The sequence below is a fragment of the Pseudopipra pipra genome, chromosome 2, assembly GCF_036250125.1.
Source record: "Pseudopipra pipra isolate bDixPip1 chromosome 2, bDixPip1.hap1, whole genome shotgun sequence".
Taxonomy (NCBI): Eukaryota; Metazoa; Chordata; class Aves; order Passeriformes; family Pipridae; genus Pseudopipra; species Pseudopipra pipra.
The window spans coordinates 3,750,220-3,766,467 of NC_087550.1; the positions used below are offsets into that span (position 1 = coordinate 3,750,220).

The window sequence follows — 16,248 nt, forward strand, 5'->3', positions numbered from 1 at the left end:
TAACTTTGAAGACCATATGTAGCAGCTGATGCAGAGCTCAGTCGTATTCCCCTTCTAGTAAAAGGATCTGATCTTCCATAAGAAGACACAGGGACATACTTTCCCTTACGTTACTCTGAAATATTTAAATTTATGTAAAGGTATTTGTGACAACTGTCAGTGGCTTCCTGGAACTGGTACCCATTGTATCAAGCAGAGAATAGCATTGCTATGGCAACTGTCTCATCACATTTCAGAAGATAGATGAACAAGAGGCACTCATCACCTTCTACATTTTCCATTTCCTCAGTAGTATCTTATCCTTCCGTTCACCCAACTCTTTATGGCCAAGATAGGAAGACAACACTTCTCAGTTGAGCTCCATGGACTTTGTTGGCTGCTTGGCCATTTAGTCACTAAAGCTGCCAAGAGATCTGCGTTATTCTTCCTCCCTCTCCTACACACCCACAGCAAGGCACAACTTTAAGTATTCCCATTTCCCTAGGGCACCAGCCTGCCAGGGATGTCCAGCTTATCTCTGCCAGAAGCCAACACGGTCACCGTGGCCAGGGCAAGTGCTACCACCAGCTGTGTGGAGGCAGGAATTCTGTGGCTCATCCCAGCACAGCTGTTGTGTCGCCCCTGCCCTGACAGATGCAGCCCAGTGGTGCTCTGCCTACCCAGTCCAGCTCAGTTCCTCCCCTTCAGCCTGGAGGCAGCATTAGTCACACTTTCTCCCACACTTCAGAGGAGACCTGAGCCTGTTCTGTGGTGCCATAAGCAGCTTGCCCATTTCTGAATCATGCTTTTACCCCAGAGGCCTGCAGAAAAGGCATCGTTCTCATTCTTCTAAACGCTTCTCTTTAATGCACCTCGTATAACATAGAAGAAACTGCTGTATGAGATCTGCATTCTGACAAGTAAGAGGGGCTGGAGAAGAAATACACAACAGGAGCATCCACTGGGAGACTGGCCTTCATCCTTCAGGCTTCCACATTTGCACCTCTCAGCTTGCTGAGACTGCCATGATCTGAACGCAGAGCAAAGCTGCTCGAATTTTCTGAGGAAGAAACGTTGATGGTTACTTTTAATGAGTAAAGTAGTTCTCTGAAGAAGGAAGAGATCTGAAAAAGTCTCTTTACTTCCCAAAATGACCACCTTATTATCCCTGGAGAGAGAAAAGTGTTTAAAGCCTTATGTGCATATACGTCGTTCCCCTTTGAAAAGGACAATAAACAGCTACAACTCATTCTGCACCTCAAACTGGCTCTCATGGAAAAGGCAGGCAAACAGCATGATTCAACCATTTTTACTTTCAAGGTCTTTTTTGAAAGATGTTCAAACTTTTACTGTTTTCAAGACTGAAACCTGTCAGTCACAACCCCCACATTTCTTTATGCTTCGTTCAAAACACAAAATACGTAATTTCTTCTGTTAAGGAACTTCTGCAAATCCTTCAAAGAATGAGCAAGTTCTACCTTATTTCCCTTTCCTTTTGTTCAAGTTCTGAATAGTGCGAGTGGGCTCAGATTGAGAAATACTGCACTGACCTGCTCTAAACATAAACATTCCTTGGGATGGGATTTGCTTTTCCTCGCTTGCTTCCCTGTCCCAGCCACCCTAAATCATTAGTGAGAGGAGTCTGGAACAAAATGATGCTGAGCAGAAATTGATAGTCCTTACCAGGTAAAATTTCTTCTCAGTCCTAAGCACGCTGACTTTTTCAAGATGCAGAATCAGCACTTGTGTATTGCAAGTGGGCCCATATATATCTCATCCTGCTACTACAACTCTCTGCAGTCAGGATGGGAACTCTCAGTCTTCAACAAATGCACTCCAGCTACAGAAAATGTGCCTATAATCAATTAGCACGTGAACTCTATTATCAGCTTTGCATACTGTATTTGTACTTGACTCATTTGGCTTATTACTGATAATGTCATTTAAAAATAGTTGTTTTAAACATTTCCATTAGATACCTAATGGATCGCCTAAACCATTAGTCCAGCAAATTAAATAAAATCATCAAGCCAAGTGAAACATGCTTGCTTAGCAAATTTCTCTCCTTATTTGTCCTTAAGGATCACTTTATATATACACACACAAGATCTTTCAAATAATCTCCCTTTCCCCAATCATTTAGCATCAGCTGTATGCAAGGTTATATCATTTTATCAATGAAATTGTTTATATTTTAGCACCTCCCACAAAAATTAAAGGAATGAGTCTTGTAATTGCTGCTCTAAAAATAACTATATATTTATTACAAAAAGGCATTATTAAGAACATGCATAAAACATTTGTTGTTGTGCTGTTACTGCTTCATGCTCCAGCATTATGCTAATCAGCTTTCTTGTACAAATGAGTTTTATATGATTCAAAAGAGAGAATTGATATTCTATTAATGAACTAATGTCATTATTGCAGAACTGAAATGATTATTGCAGAAATTGTTGCTCATCTCTGCTGCACTGTAATATCCCAGATGGGATTCTAAAGACTTGGACCTTTCTCCAAGGAAAACAAGGTCTGGAGAGGACCTTCATCATCCTGTAACTTTCAAAATCAGCAGGGAATTCACAGAAAATTAATATGACAAGGGTTTTTTTAAATATATATAAATATATTCTCATATATTTATATAAATATATATATGAGCTAAGGAGAATTAGCATGACAACCCTGACGTTGTTTGAGATAACCCACTTAATTGTTGGCTCCTGAGGGCAGGCAACTCTGGGAGCATCTCGAATGAACTAATCAGTTTGAGGAAGGCCAAACAGAGGCCAGTCCTCAGGTACAGTGGGGTGGACAGTGATGCTGTAAAATGGGAAACTTCCTCTGTTTCTGGATGCACAAGTCTCAGACATCCCTGCCAGCCATCCTTTCTAAACACAGAATAACTGCACAGTAACTCCCAAAGTTCTCCTTCCCCATACTCAATGCCATCATTGCAATGGAGGGGCTTGAAGACGTTTGAAGCAGCAGTTTGAGGATTCTTATCAAACAGAAGCATTCACTGCACTACTTGATAATGGAGAGAAGTCTTTTGCTTGCCAGGCTTATCAAAACTGCTATGATGCAGGAAATATTTATGCCTCTCCTACGGAAACAATGCTTCCTATTAGCCCAGTAGTTGTAACCTTTAAATCCCAATCTTCAGGTCAAAGGAACGTGCCAGAAAACTGCAGTAAATTCTCAGGCAGCACAACTGAATGAGCAAGAAAACACTAATCTGATGACGGGGGGTAAAAATTTGATAAGCCTTTCTGAAGCAGGTGTTTCTTCAACAATCCCCCGCTACTCTGGTAAAAGAGTTAATGCAATCTTGAATCTGGCAAGAAGCCTTAAACAAGCCAATTGGACATTTCCTGCAGAGAAAGTTATAAAATATTTCTGGCTGAACTGAGGGATAAACTTATGCAAAACATTGTTTGACTTAATAAATTTTACACTGATTTAAGAAAATTGGTCTTAAGTGATCTGAAACGACTGGGAAGCCAGTCTTAGCAGCATGCATTACCAAAAGTAGCTCTCCATAATTGTTCAATTACAAAAACTTCTAACAACAAACATGACTTCAAATACAGATTTAGTAGCAAAATCCCTTGAAGCCTATTGCAAGCACCAGCATATTAGATCAGCCAGGTCATAGAGTGGAAGACACTGTGTACCAGCTTCCTATGGTGGCATCACTTCAGAGCTGCCATTTTAAAATAATGGCCCAAAGGAGTTTTTCCAAGTAATTCGTGAATCACTTAGGAGGAAGGATGTGAGAGTTATTGGAAATGACTCCAAATAGCATCAGTAGGGGGAGAGTGAGGTAACCAAAACTCTCAGGGTGAGGGTAACTCTGAGCCTGCCTTGTTATTCCTTCCCGACATGAAACGCTGTCCTGGGAAGTGTGGGAGGAGAGGGTGGTGCCTGCAGTGCAGGAGGAACAGGTGCCTCCCTGCTGCACCTCACCCAGCCCAGGGCAGGCTGGGAACACCAAGCCACGGTGTCCAAGAGGACCACAGAACAGCAGCTGGGAGGAGATTGATCACTCCCCTCCATCTCTGCCAGCTTTTGCTTTGTCAAGGGCCCACGGTGTGCACTGAACTCTCACAAGTCCCACCAGCCAATGCAGGAGGTAGGAAAGGGTGATTTTTGATGCAGCCCTGGCAGCAGGAGTTCCATCTTTGGTGCCAGGTGTCCCTTTCAGGCTACGCCGTTTCCTCATAAACCCCGACAACTTCTGCTACCACCCTATGCCGCTCTTCCCCTCCCACCCAGTGCTACCAGGGGAGGTGCTTATTCCTTTCTTTTGGGGTGTCTGCTTTGGTTTGGGGTTCTTTGTGTGTGTATGTGCGCGTTTATACACATTCTACAATGTTATATACACATACAGTGTTTACACACAGACACGTACTTCAAAACTACAAGCAAATGCTTCACATTGAAAGTTCTCTCCTTCAAATGCCAAGGTCTCCCCAGTGATCCCAAATATTCACACATCTGCTGCAATTTCCTGTGAGAGAAAACTTCTTTCATCCTGGAGGAAATTTATTAAAATGCTGAGACTTTTCATTAGGGCACTTTCTAATTAAGCTACCAATCTTTAAAGCTTCTGCCTTCTAAGACTTATTGTTCTTTGCACAAGATGAGATGGCAGTCACAATTCATTGTCTTTAGTGAGGCACATATTGGTTTTTAAAAAAATAGATATTTAGCAGCTTGCAATTCCATGTCCTTGAAGTTAGAAATGCTTCTATAGTTTAATATAGGAAAACAGCCAGCTTCTGCAGTGTTAAACACGGGCCCTGAACACATCCCAATATCCATGTTACGTTTTAAAAATATAACAATTCTTTGAGATTTTAATTATATTGTTGCAGACTCACTAAAAGCTCTTTAGTTCCATAAATCAGGCCACTACCTACATTTGATGTTTCCATATTCTCATGTATGAGAAACTGATGATTACCCATAGGATAAAATCCGAGTGGCACCATATAATATTTTCCAACGAGAAGAAAGAAGGAAAAAGGAAAGCTTTAGTGCCAAAACTATTACAGGAAAGCACCTACCTAATAAGTAAAGAGTTACACAGGCTAAAATGAGATGAAGCCCAAGTTCCCTATTGCTTCTCCACCGAGTTCCTTTTTACAAGGGTATAAGGACAGCTGGTGAACCCCTATGAGATAATTCCCCAAGAGAAGTGATGTCAATGTTGACATTACTACAAGCATCCTTACATGTTGGTTATCCTCACTGATGAGCCACTGCAGCTCTCACATTCCCATGGCTTTTGGACCACCATGTAACACCCCTGTGGACATGATAAATGTTCTGCTTGGAAATCTGTCAACTTTCTATCATTAATATCTCAGGCAGGATTCACTTCCTTTAGCTCCAAAAGGTCCATGCTGCAGACTTCTATATCTGAGATAGTCTTCTTAGGCTCCCTTTATAATCAGTGGGGAGAAATAAGCTCCTCCAGGCATAATTCATCTGACTCAACTGAAACAACTACATCAGGACGAGAATAGCTGTGCCCTAGAGATGATTCCCTGCATAGGGGGACAGTTAAGGATTAGATGTCTGCATTTAGTGAATTAAATTCCACCATTTGTGCTTTAGAATGTTATTTTCCCCCAGTGCTCCCAACGCAGAGCACAACACATGGGTAGTAAAGTCTTACACAGTCATGAGGGGAACCTGTACACAATAACATGCCAGAGAGTTTGCCTTCTGAAGAGCTGCCCTTCTTTTGAGTGTACAGACTTAACATTTCCCAGATGAAGGGAATCATCAGTTTGCTCTAATTAACATGGCTGAACATGTGTACTAAAATGGACTTACTCCATTTTTCACCCGTATGTTTAGTAATTTGACAGAATACTTCATGGTCTTAGGTGCCTATTTCAATCCAAAACACTCTCTGAATAGCACTTGTAGCTAATTGATTTGTCTTAATTTACTTCCAGCTTGCTCTCTAACGCTCCAGCGTGGTACTTTTTTAATTTTGAACACAGCAGAAGGCCCTCCTGTGAGCAAAGCTTCTCAGCTTCCCCATGGGGCTTTTGAGTCACAGTTGACAGATGAAGAGGCAATGGGAAGACAAACATCACCTCCAGCCATGCTGGAGGTGCAAGAGGCAGCTGTCACTCCCACCCACCTCCTGAGTGATTACATTTAATCCTTTTGACCAGTACAGACCAGGAGATAGGGTGCCACCTCAAGCTTGCCCCTTTGGGATTTATAACATGGGTGTCTGCTGGGGCCATTTCTCTCCAGCTTTTTAAGTGGCAGTTTCCCAGAGGGAACACAGAGAGGTTGCTTTGGGAACCAGCTGACTTTCCCACTTCCCAAGTCCATTGTATTTAGTGTCATTAGTTCAAAGACAGACCTAGCTAGGTTTTATTTTGTCCATACACTTGAGAAAGGTACCATTGTGTAACAATGAACATTAACTCTGAACCTTTCCCCACTATCAGGAGCTTACTCCCACAGAAAAAAAATTCTGTTACTTTTAATCCTTCAGCTAGCTTCTGCCAAGAAAGAAAAGCTTACTCAGTGTAAAGCACAGAGATAAAGCTCAGCCTAAGAGAGGAAGATGACAATATTAAATGTGCTTTAAGACAGCCTACCAACCACACAGATTGCTCCAACTGTCCTTCCTGAACTTCATGTGCATAGTTTTCTTCCTGAGGTGCCAAGTGCACTGAGGATAATGCCAGATCCCTTTGTGGCCCCTATGCAAGCATGTGCCAATGATAATCTGCCCCAGAACAACACTAGTGATGCCTCATCTGGCATTGGGTCACCTGCCATCCTTGGCAGAAAAGCTCTTTTCTGGTCCCACTGCTTTCAAACAATACCTCTAGCCAACAGCACTGAAATCGAATGTGTGTCACACTTCAGCCATCTGAAATGGAAAAGGGATCAACTTTCAAGTTAAGCACCAAGTTCACTTGAAAGGGAGGAGAGTGTGGACTTTTGAAGCACAGTTCTTTTAAGCCAAACTCTAGTTTGTGGAAAAAATAATTTTCTTACTAGAGAAAATAGGACTTGAAGAGAAATACTACAAAAATTATTCTTCATGGATACATCCTTGATCTACATCTTTTTTTATGTAAGAGATCTTCAACCTGTACCTCTGCCTTGGCTACAAGAAAACCCAAGGACCTCCTTCTGTCTTATCATCCTGAAACACATCAAGGAGTACTTAGGCAAAGAATTTTTCCTCTAGCTTTACTTGGAGAGAAGTTTACAGCTGCTGACCAGCTAAATTGTCTTAAAGTTACTTATACTCCGTTCTCTCGTTGGCTAGCAAGTAAGAAAATTACTGCAGCCTAACACAAGCCATGATGGAGGTTTTGATTTGCCACGTCTGAATCCACAGTCTTAGAAGTTTAAAGCACTTAGATGGCATCTCCTGGGAGGAAACACCTTTTGGCAGGGTGATTGTAATGGATCGATTAACAGGTCCAGCATTTGATTTCAACTCACCCCTGCACATCCATCAAGGCTCCCAAGCACCAATGCTTTAGGAGAGCAGGCATTTTCCAACTGCCTGAACAGATAGCAATTACATAAAGTAATTGCACCCTGACTCTTGCTTGCACCTTCAAAAACTCATCTACAGTTCCACACTTGGGTGAAATCATAATTGCTTCAAGATTTAAAAAAAAAAATAAAAATTAAATGCAAAGTACCACTAAAACCAGTATGTCATTCTTGAGACAACTGGCTTACCATTAACTAGCTTTTTAGCATCCTAGATGCCCATTACATTTCCACACATTTCCTCTATAGAGAAGGTTTATTTCATTAACTCCATGTGTACAGGTAGGAAGATTGCAGCAGTGCCTAAAGGAACAGGGGCACCTTTAAGCCTAAAAATTGAAAATACAATTGAACAGATAAATATAGTCCCTGACACACTTTTTGCAATATAGTAGGATAAAGGAAATACTATTAAATTATACTTAATTCTTTTAAATCAGTACAATTTTAGATACTTAAGAATGACTTATTTCTTAAGGCTGAGATTCATGTGATTTAAATATTTAAGCAAGATGAAATGTTCTTTAAAGATATGCAGAATTTGGCCTAGATGTTAAAAGGTTTTCTCAAGCAATTGGTACATGAGGTTCTTTATCCTGTTTCATGGAGAACAGGAGACCTTTATGAGCTTTTCTCTGATCATAAACAGAGCTTTAGGAAAAGCAAGTAGTTGAATCAATGCCTTTTGGCTAAAGCTAATAAATATAGGCAGTCTTGGTTGTTGTCTTTTCAAATAACTCTCCTATATGATTACACTATTAGCACTAAAAGCTTCTTTATAGCCAATAAAACGTAATTTCTAACCACACAAAACTAGGTCCAGAAGAAGGCATGTGGATTCCTCACCCCCTGCTAGCTGAGTTGGTAATTAATTCTCTAGAATCTGTCCATTAGGATACATATAGGAAGAAAAATGTCCTGATTGAACAGGACACAAGATTTGGACATGCCTTTAATGTTCTGGTCAAACGGCAGCAGACTCCTAAATGAAAAGCAAGAGCTTGAAGCATCAAGAATTGCTCAGACTGACATTTTTACTCTAGTCAGAAGAAAGTTCCTGTGCTCATCAGTCTCTTGTTTTGATAGATAAATGATCCAAATATGCTCTCCCAGGGGTCCCAAGCAACATTTGTGACATTCTTGAAGGCAGTTACTTTTTTGACTACCTGCTCTGAGACCGCACAGATAAATACTTAATAACACAGCTTAGGAAAACTTTTCAAAGTCAATTGCCTTTCCTACGACACACCTTTTGCTGCTTTTACATAACTGCTTTCAAAGTGCAAGTGCAGTAATCGCCATCCGTGGCAAACTGAGAATATTAAAAAGACCTATTCCCACATATAAGCCATTGCAATCTATAACACCATTTTTCTCAGCATCCTGCAACGCAGCCAGTACGAACAACACAAGCAGATGGAGAAGCCTGAAGAAATAATCGCTGTTATTATTATTGTTCTTATAAGATGAAAGCAGCAGGCACAGTTGCAGTCGAAAATCCAAATACTCGCTTCAGTTTCAGAGTGGAAAATAACTTTGTCGTGCCACAGGGTCAAGCAAATCAAGAGCCTCCTGCTACCAGTTTCCTAAAGGGATGTCTCTTCTCAACAATTACACTGCAGACTTCTGTGAGCACAATGCAGCCCAGCTTCCTTCTCTGGCATGCTTCTCACCCACACAAAAACAAGGAAACACTCACAGCAGTTGAATAAAAGGTCACGAGTACCTCTTCTCTACTCTTACATGTGAGCCAAAGAAGAGCCCCTAAGACACCAGCTTCTTGTAGACTGATCAATATTCTCCTCCTGGATATTCTATAATGACTGTCACAGCAGTAAAAGATTCTTGATTACATTAGGGTGGGAAAAAAATGCATTATTAAGTAACAGTCAAACAGTTCTTATCTTAAAGCCTGTTGAGGCTTACAGAGCCTAAGCCTTGATCTGGCAAGTGTTCAGCCAGGCATAGAAAAACCTGTATGGTACTGTCAGTGGCACAGGGCAAGGGCCCTGGCTGGAGTGCATCTGTTTTTCTAGCTGTAAGGAAATTTCTGGGGATAAAGGGCTGTGTTCAAAGCATCTGATGTGTCTGATGAACAAACCCCCTTTTCGTTGCGTTTCATTATCTGAACAGGAGGGGATGAGAGAAGAAGAAAGAAGGACCTGCTGTGTCCCCCAACACAGCGCTGCTAACAGCAGTTCCCTGAGGCTTCAGCTTTTCACTGCAAGCTTGCTTCAGAGAGCCAAACTTCTAATAATCACTTGTCTTTAAAAAAGCTACCTCTAGCAACGTGCAAGCATTTGCCCGTGCTAACATCTGTAAACAATGAGCATTGTTATTTCTGACTTCTTCTGCAGCATGACTTTCTGGGAGGTCACTACTGGCACTCTGCACCACGGCACCTGAGCAACCTTTGATGCAATTAAATGGCTGTGAAGGTGCCAGCACACTTGCTTGATTTGCACTGCCCTGCTCTGGCATCCAACAGGGACCTTCCTGAAAGAGAAGTCGATACTTGAGCCAAAACTAACTGAACAACCACCTCCAGCATTTAAACAGATTCATGTGTTTCATGAGCCTGAAGAGTCACACTTTGACACGGTTCTCTAAATCAGGCAAAGGCAGAACAGCAGAAAGAGCAGCTGAGCTCACTGTGTTGGGCAGAGGCAGCTGCTTTTGTCCAGCATTACCCTCATGAACACCAGCTCCATCATTCTTGCTGCTCTAGGAGCAACATCCACACAAGGAGTATAATTCCTTCTTGCCATCCAACTTCGACACTGTCACTGCAGGAAAAGTAATTATCTCTTAATCATCACAGAAGTCAGAAGCCAACATAAAAGCAGCAGTTATATTAAAAAAAAAAACCAACACCAAAATGAAAACAAACCAGCAACAGACCATGTCAGGTACCCACTTATCTAAATTAAAATCTTTATCCATTTCAACCTAATAAGGAGCATAAACCTACTGATCCCATTAAATACAGCTGAAAAGCATCTTGCCACAAGGCTTTTCATCATAACAAAAGGTTAATCTAATGATCCTGTGCCATATTTGGTGATTATAAGGAGTAGTCAAATTTTATTTTGGGGGGGTTGTTTTGTTGGGGTGGTTTTTTGTCGGGTTTTGTTTGGTTGGGTTTATTGCCAGGATTGGTTTTGTTTTGCTTGTTTCTTCAGTGTTCTTCTGTACTTGCTTTCCACATTATATCTTATCTCCCACTGAGATATAAGAAACCTTCATGGTATTTAAAGGTCTGCAGCATTTTCCCCAGCACTAGCTGAAAATAATAAGGAAGAAAGGACTTCAGTGCATTTGAACATTTTTCCTTCCTACAGCACTACCTCAAATCACCAGTTTTCTGAAAGCTCCTATGCTGTTTGTTATAGGTTTGGGGTTGTTTTTTTTTTTTTTTAATTAAAATTTAAATTTGAATTTAGGTTAGTTGATGAATAAGTGGTTATGTCTTTGTGGTCTTCTTCCATGCAGTGCTGCATACTTTCTAGTGAATTGAGAATACTGACAGTCAATAGTGTGGTCAAACCAGGTCATGCTGGAGTAATCAAAAGAAAAAGTGGAAAGGCAATCTTAATACAATGTTATTTTCCACACAACAGATTCTATGATTTTAGGATAAAGTTTGTTGCATGGTCTAAATTAGCTCCTAATGATTTCTGTTTTTTTCATTAGGTGGCCTTATCAGAAACAGAGAACACAAAGCAACTGGAATAAATTCTTTGCAAGTGGAAAATATTGTGATTGCTTGCCTGGGTCTAAAACAATCCATTTGAATTATCAGAAAGGATAATAATGTTGCAGTAGAGGTCAGGTAACAGCAGACCTGGCAACTGCAGCTAATGGTGTTGGAACTTTTCAACCTGAAATCCCAGAGTTAAAAGCATACAAACAGATAGAGCTTCCAAGGGGGGATGTTTGATATATATGACCTAGTTGCATCCTAAATATTGTGAATCAAGAAACAAAGAGCCAAAAGAATCGCAGGGTATAATTACATCACACAGTGGCTAAAAATGGGGAAAACTGAAATGAAAAAAAGAAACCCAAGGGATTATACAGATGTAGAGACATGCCTGAATCTGTTCATTGCTGCTTTCCAGAAGAGTTGACATTATAACATTCTTCAGCTTCAAAGAGCAAAGATGCATTTTGAACACTAAGGAAATGTAGTTTTCAATAATGACTTCTTCAAATGGAAAATATAGAAATGATGGGGGAAAATATGATGCAATATGTACACATGTACCTACACAAGGGCATACATGAGACCCTATGCTATAGTTCTCATTACTTGTCAAGAGTATATTGATGTTAAATGTCAGAAGCCTTTTTCCATAGGTTTCAGCAGCTTCAGAGGTTAAAATTGGCAGTTTAGGAGACAGCTTTGGAAAAGACCAAATTATAACTTCAATCTCCTGGTAGAAAAAAATAGCTTCTCCTACCATAGTGCACAGGGAAATCCTCCAGTTTCCCAATGTGACAGTTGGGTTGTAAGCAATCCAGGGAAAGGAATTCAGCATTTCCATCAGTGCTAAGCACAATGTTGCTCCCATACACACCAAACAAGCCAGATCATACAGGAGCATTGGCTCACCTTTGATTTTTCCAGGCCTCTTCCAGTCTCTGAAGATCTTAATGGTTAAAGCACTTTAACCATTTGCCTCTGTCCTTTACTCTTGCTTTTTACCGGGTTATTATGTGAACGCACATTCTCATAATCTTTATCTCTCTCAGAAACTCCAGGGGCCATAGAAAGTGCTGGGAATACACTGCAGGGCTTCTAAACTCTCCAAAAGCCATTCAGAGTACCAATGTGCCTTCTACAGATTTGGGCAATTAGACACAGCCTGTTTAATGCTTCTCTTCACCACCAAATCAATATTATGTGTTGCCACGTGCAAGTGCTGTCAAACAGCTTTTTTTAAACAGTCATTATGAAATATATTGAAGTATGTTGCAAGTACGCACCAAGATGACAAAGAAACATCCTTATCATATAAAAAGACAAATTTCATTTTTTCAGCATACAGCTTAAGGAGAAATCAGCTGCTATTATTATTTCCTCTTTATGTTAGCATTATAATCTAAATCTAAAAGTTAGCTGTGCTCAGTTCTCTTTTGAAACTGCATATGATTTTCTTACTCAGGAAACCAAGAGCTGAAGTGCTGCCTACAAGAAATTCCTGGGATAAAGTTGTACCTAAACCTCTCTACAGTGCTGAAGGCTTTCATAATCACAAAGTTATGTTTTAAAAAAAAGGTCTTAGAAAGCCAACATTGATAGATTCTCAAAGGGGAAAAAAAATCAGCAACAGTAAAAAATCTTTGAAATTTTGTTTGGAAATAGTTTCTTAGGATTATCATTCAAGATCCTTTAGCTGTTTTATGAATGAGAAGTTTTAGGGATCCACGGAAACTAGGTAATCTAGTTAGACAATGACTCTCTGTACCGAATTCCTGGGACAACAATAAGGTTGTTTTTCATAATTAATTCTGAATCATCTGTTTAAATTTTAAGAAGCCATTCACAGTCATCTGTGCTGTGTGTCAAGTGTCACAACGACATCGGAATTATGCAAAGCAAAAACGTGGTGTGTGACAGTCTGTTATTTTCCTATCAGGAATGAAAATGAGTTCACAAAGCGTTAAGAGAGCTTAAGAGCTGATTTAGCAATCACAGCCTCTGCAACGGGAGACCTGACAGATCTGGGAAGCTTCCTAAGGAAGATAAATCCTTGTTTCTGTGTTTGGACACTTTTCACACCATCCTGCTGCTACCAGCTTTCTTGAAAGTTTTGTACCCCTAAAAATATACCCAAGGCTTAATGTTACCAGGAATTATTCAGCAAGCTGTGGTGCCAGCAGACCACAGAGACTGTCATCCTCTGCCAGAATGAGATCCCTGAGATCTTGAGGGATTTCACTGGGCTCCCTGTCCTGACTCTGCCCAAGTGATTTCCAGACCAGCTGCTGGTCTGGGCTGGTGGCAGCTGCTCCAGTTCACCTCCCTCTCATCCCCACTGCAGCAGGCACACACTGATCCAAGGAAGCATGGCAGAAAACTCAGAAATCCCACGACACTGACTCCCACCACACCACACAGATGTGCTATTTGGTGCATCCTGGTTTTTCAAAGAAATTGCTGTATTTGTATAAGTTCAACAATATTCAGCAGCACTGTAGGATATAGACACATGCAAGTGCAATACAGGGGGTACTCCAGCATCCTTCCTTCCTAGGCATTCCACTGCCTCAAATTCTCTCCAGTATTATTCCAAATACTGGTACTTTTACAGGGGATTCATGCAGTAAGAAACTGAAGTAGAGAGAAAGGCATGCTCAAGAGCTGCAGAGCAGTCTGAAACTGTGAAAAGGAGGAAAGCTGAAGCCCAATCTGCACTAGAGAAGTTTTGCCAGCATAGCTGCAACCGAGATCTCAAGACACAGATGGTTTATACAGGCCTGGAAGAAAATGGGGTTTTTGCCACGAGCACTTAAGCCAATTCACGGAGTGAACATAACTCTTCTGGCTAAAATATTCAGTTGTGTCAATGCCAGGATTTAAATCCCTAAAAATAATAAAAATCAATCAAACAAACAAACAAAAATTACACTACACAAGTGGAAAAGCACATGAAAGTAGCAAGTGAGATCTTCCTAGGTAGCCTGTGGTGCTCGTGGAGAGTCTGACCAGTTACCTGCCCACGTTAATGCTCTGCCTCCATGCAGGAGAAAGTACATACAGGAATAGCTCTGTGTGTTCTACTACCAGCACTGTGGCAATCCATGAAGAGTACAGCAGAAAACATGTCTTGTTTAGTATAGACCTAAGTCTGAAGGCACAATATCTGAGTTTTGGAAAGATCTCTCTCTAGAACTCTCCCTGGAGCCACCATTGTTCACTGGTGGAAGTCATAAAGGCAAGGCAGCCTGGCATCCTCTGACAGAAAAGCATTGTCTGAAGGAAATAAAAAACAAACATTCATTCACAACAAAATCCTCTCCCATGGATGCTTTACTTTAAGAAAGCTTTCTACAAGTTCTTCCTGCTTTTCTGGAAGCATGTAGATCCTTTCCTCTCTGTCTTTCCCAAGGAGATTGGAAAAAGCCATTTTGACTTCTACTTCCTCTAAAAGGTTGATGCTCCTAATGTTCATCCCTCTTCCAAACCCATCAATTTGAAAGACTGTGTTGTTTGTTTTGCTTAAAGTACTTCTTGGCCAGGGCTATTTGCACATTTTTCAGAGGAAATAGCCTGAATTGTCTCAGTTAATCCTGAAAATGAAAATGTTAGAGAACTGCTGATTAATGCAATCCCAGTGCAGAATTTACCATCTAATAGGGTTATTCTTCAGTCTACAGGATGATCAGGTGAGGATGAGAATAAAGACAAATGACACAGTGAAAAGAATACAGAGAAAGACTCTGGGAAGTATGCAGTAAGATAAATACTATCTAAAAAACCATCAGTCTCCAAAAACTAGGCAGAGATGAGATTGCAGATTATGCGAATTTTGCCATCTCTCCAAGTTGTAAATGATCAGCCACAGACTTGTTCTTGTGTCACACAGAACCCCTATTGCAGAGGAGGAGCAGTGACACGTTGCCTTCACTCCTCTTCCAGCAAACTCTCCTGAGTTCAGTTCTCCCTCAAAGCTGCCCTGGTAAGCACACAGCAAAAAAACTGCAATATCCTGTTGTTGGACAAGGTGATAGTTTGAAAATTATGTTTCCTTATGTTGTAGATTGAAATAGAGATCTTTTCCAGGCACATATTTGAAAATAACAATTGTTTTGTTACTGAAGTTGACCTCCCCCTTGCAAAAGAGTTTCTGAGGTAGGTGTATCAGTGAAAAAGGTTTGTGACTTACAGCTCCACACACAGGTTTTCAGAGGCCTGGCAAAAAACACATGGCCTCAAAGCGTAAGGATGAGGGGGAAGTGGGAGAAACAAGGCTGCATTTTATGACTGTTCAAAAGGAAGTAAAACTGCCTCTCAACCTCCTTGCTCCAGTACTGCTCTCTGGTTCCCACTGGTTTTAAGCCCTTACCTGAAAAGGCAGTGTTTTGAAATGCAAGAAAAACCATTGTGCATTTTTAACTCCCTATACAAATTTAGTTTATAATCATGAAAGCAAAGCCATTCCTGCATAGTGTGAAACTACTTGTGCAGATTATATACACAGATGGGTGAACAGTCACTTCTTTGATTCATTGCCAATCCAAATAAAAGCAAACAAAAACCTTGCTTTTTCTTCAACAGAACAAAAGTAAAAAATTTAAACATCTTTTCCTAATGCAGAAAATTTGTGGTTGAATGGAACATTTCAGGCTGTTAGATCCAAACTGAACAAAGGATAGATGCCAAAGAGTGGGTATAGGAAGTGAGTGGCCCACTTATGATATGGAGGGTTTGGGTTCAGGCCCCGAGCACCCATCCAGGGGGACATGTGCCTCCAAGGACAGGGTGTTGGCCACAGTTACATGGGATTTTGTCTGTCTGTATAGAATACTTGCCATCATGAAGGTACTGTTTTGCTCAGTGTAGAGCTCATACTAGGCTATGGGGTACCCAGATACTGCTTTACTTCTCACAGATATTTTTTTGAACAGCTCCAAACACCAGCAATAGAAGTGATGGCAGGAAGCAGCTCCCATGGGCTCTGTTGTCCAGAGCCTGGTCCTCTGGGGCTCTTC

General features: G+C 40.9%; 1 protein-coding gene across 2 annotated transcripts in view; it reads left to right on the forward strand.

Moving 5' to 3' along the window:
• HTR1F (5-hydroxytryptamine receptor 1F) overlaps nt 1–16,248 on the forward strand; it is a 108,274-nt gene that overhangs the window by 79,969 nt on the left and 12,057 nt on the right. The window contains exon 1 of one of the 2 annotated variants that reach the window (XM_064643189.1): nt 14,927–15,215. The exons of the other annotated variant lie outside the window; for it this stretch is intronic. The gene's annotated coding sequence lies outside the window, so the exon portion shown is untranslated. Of the gene's footprint in view, nt 1–14,926; nt 15,216–16,248 lie in introns of those variants that run through there. 2 annotated transcript variants of the gene reach the window in all.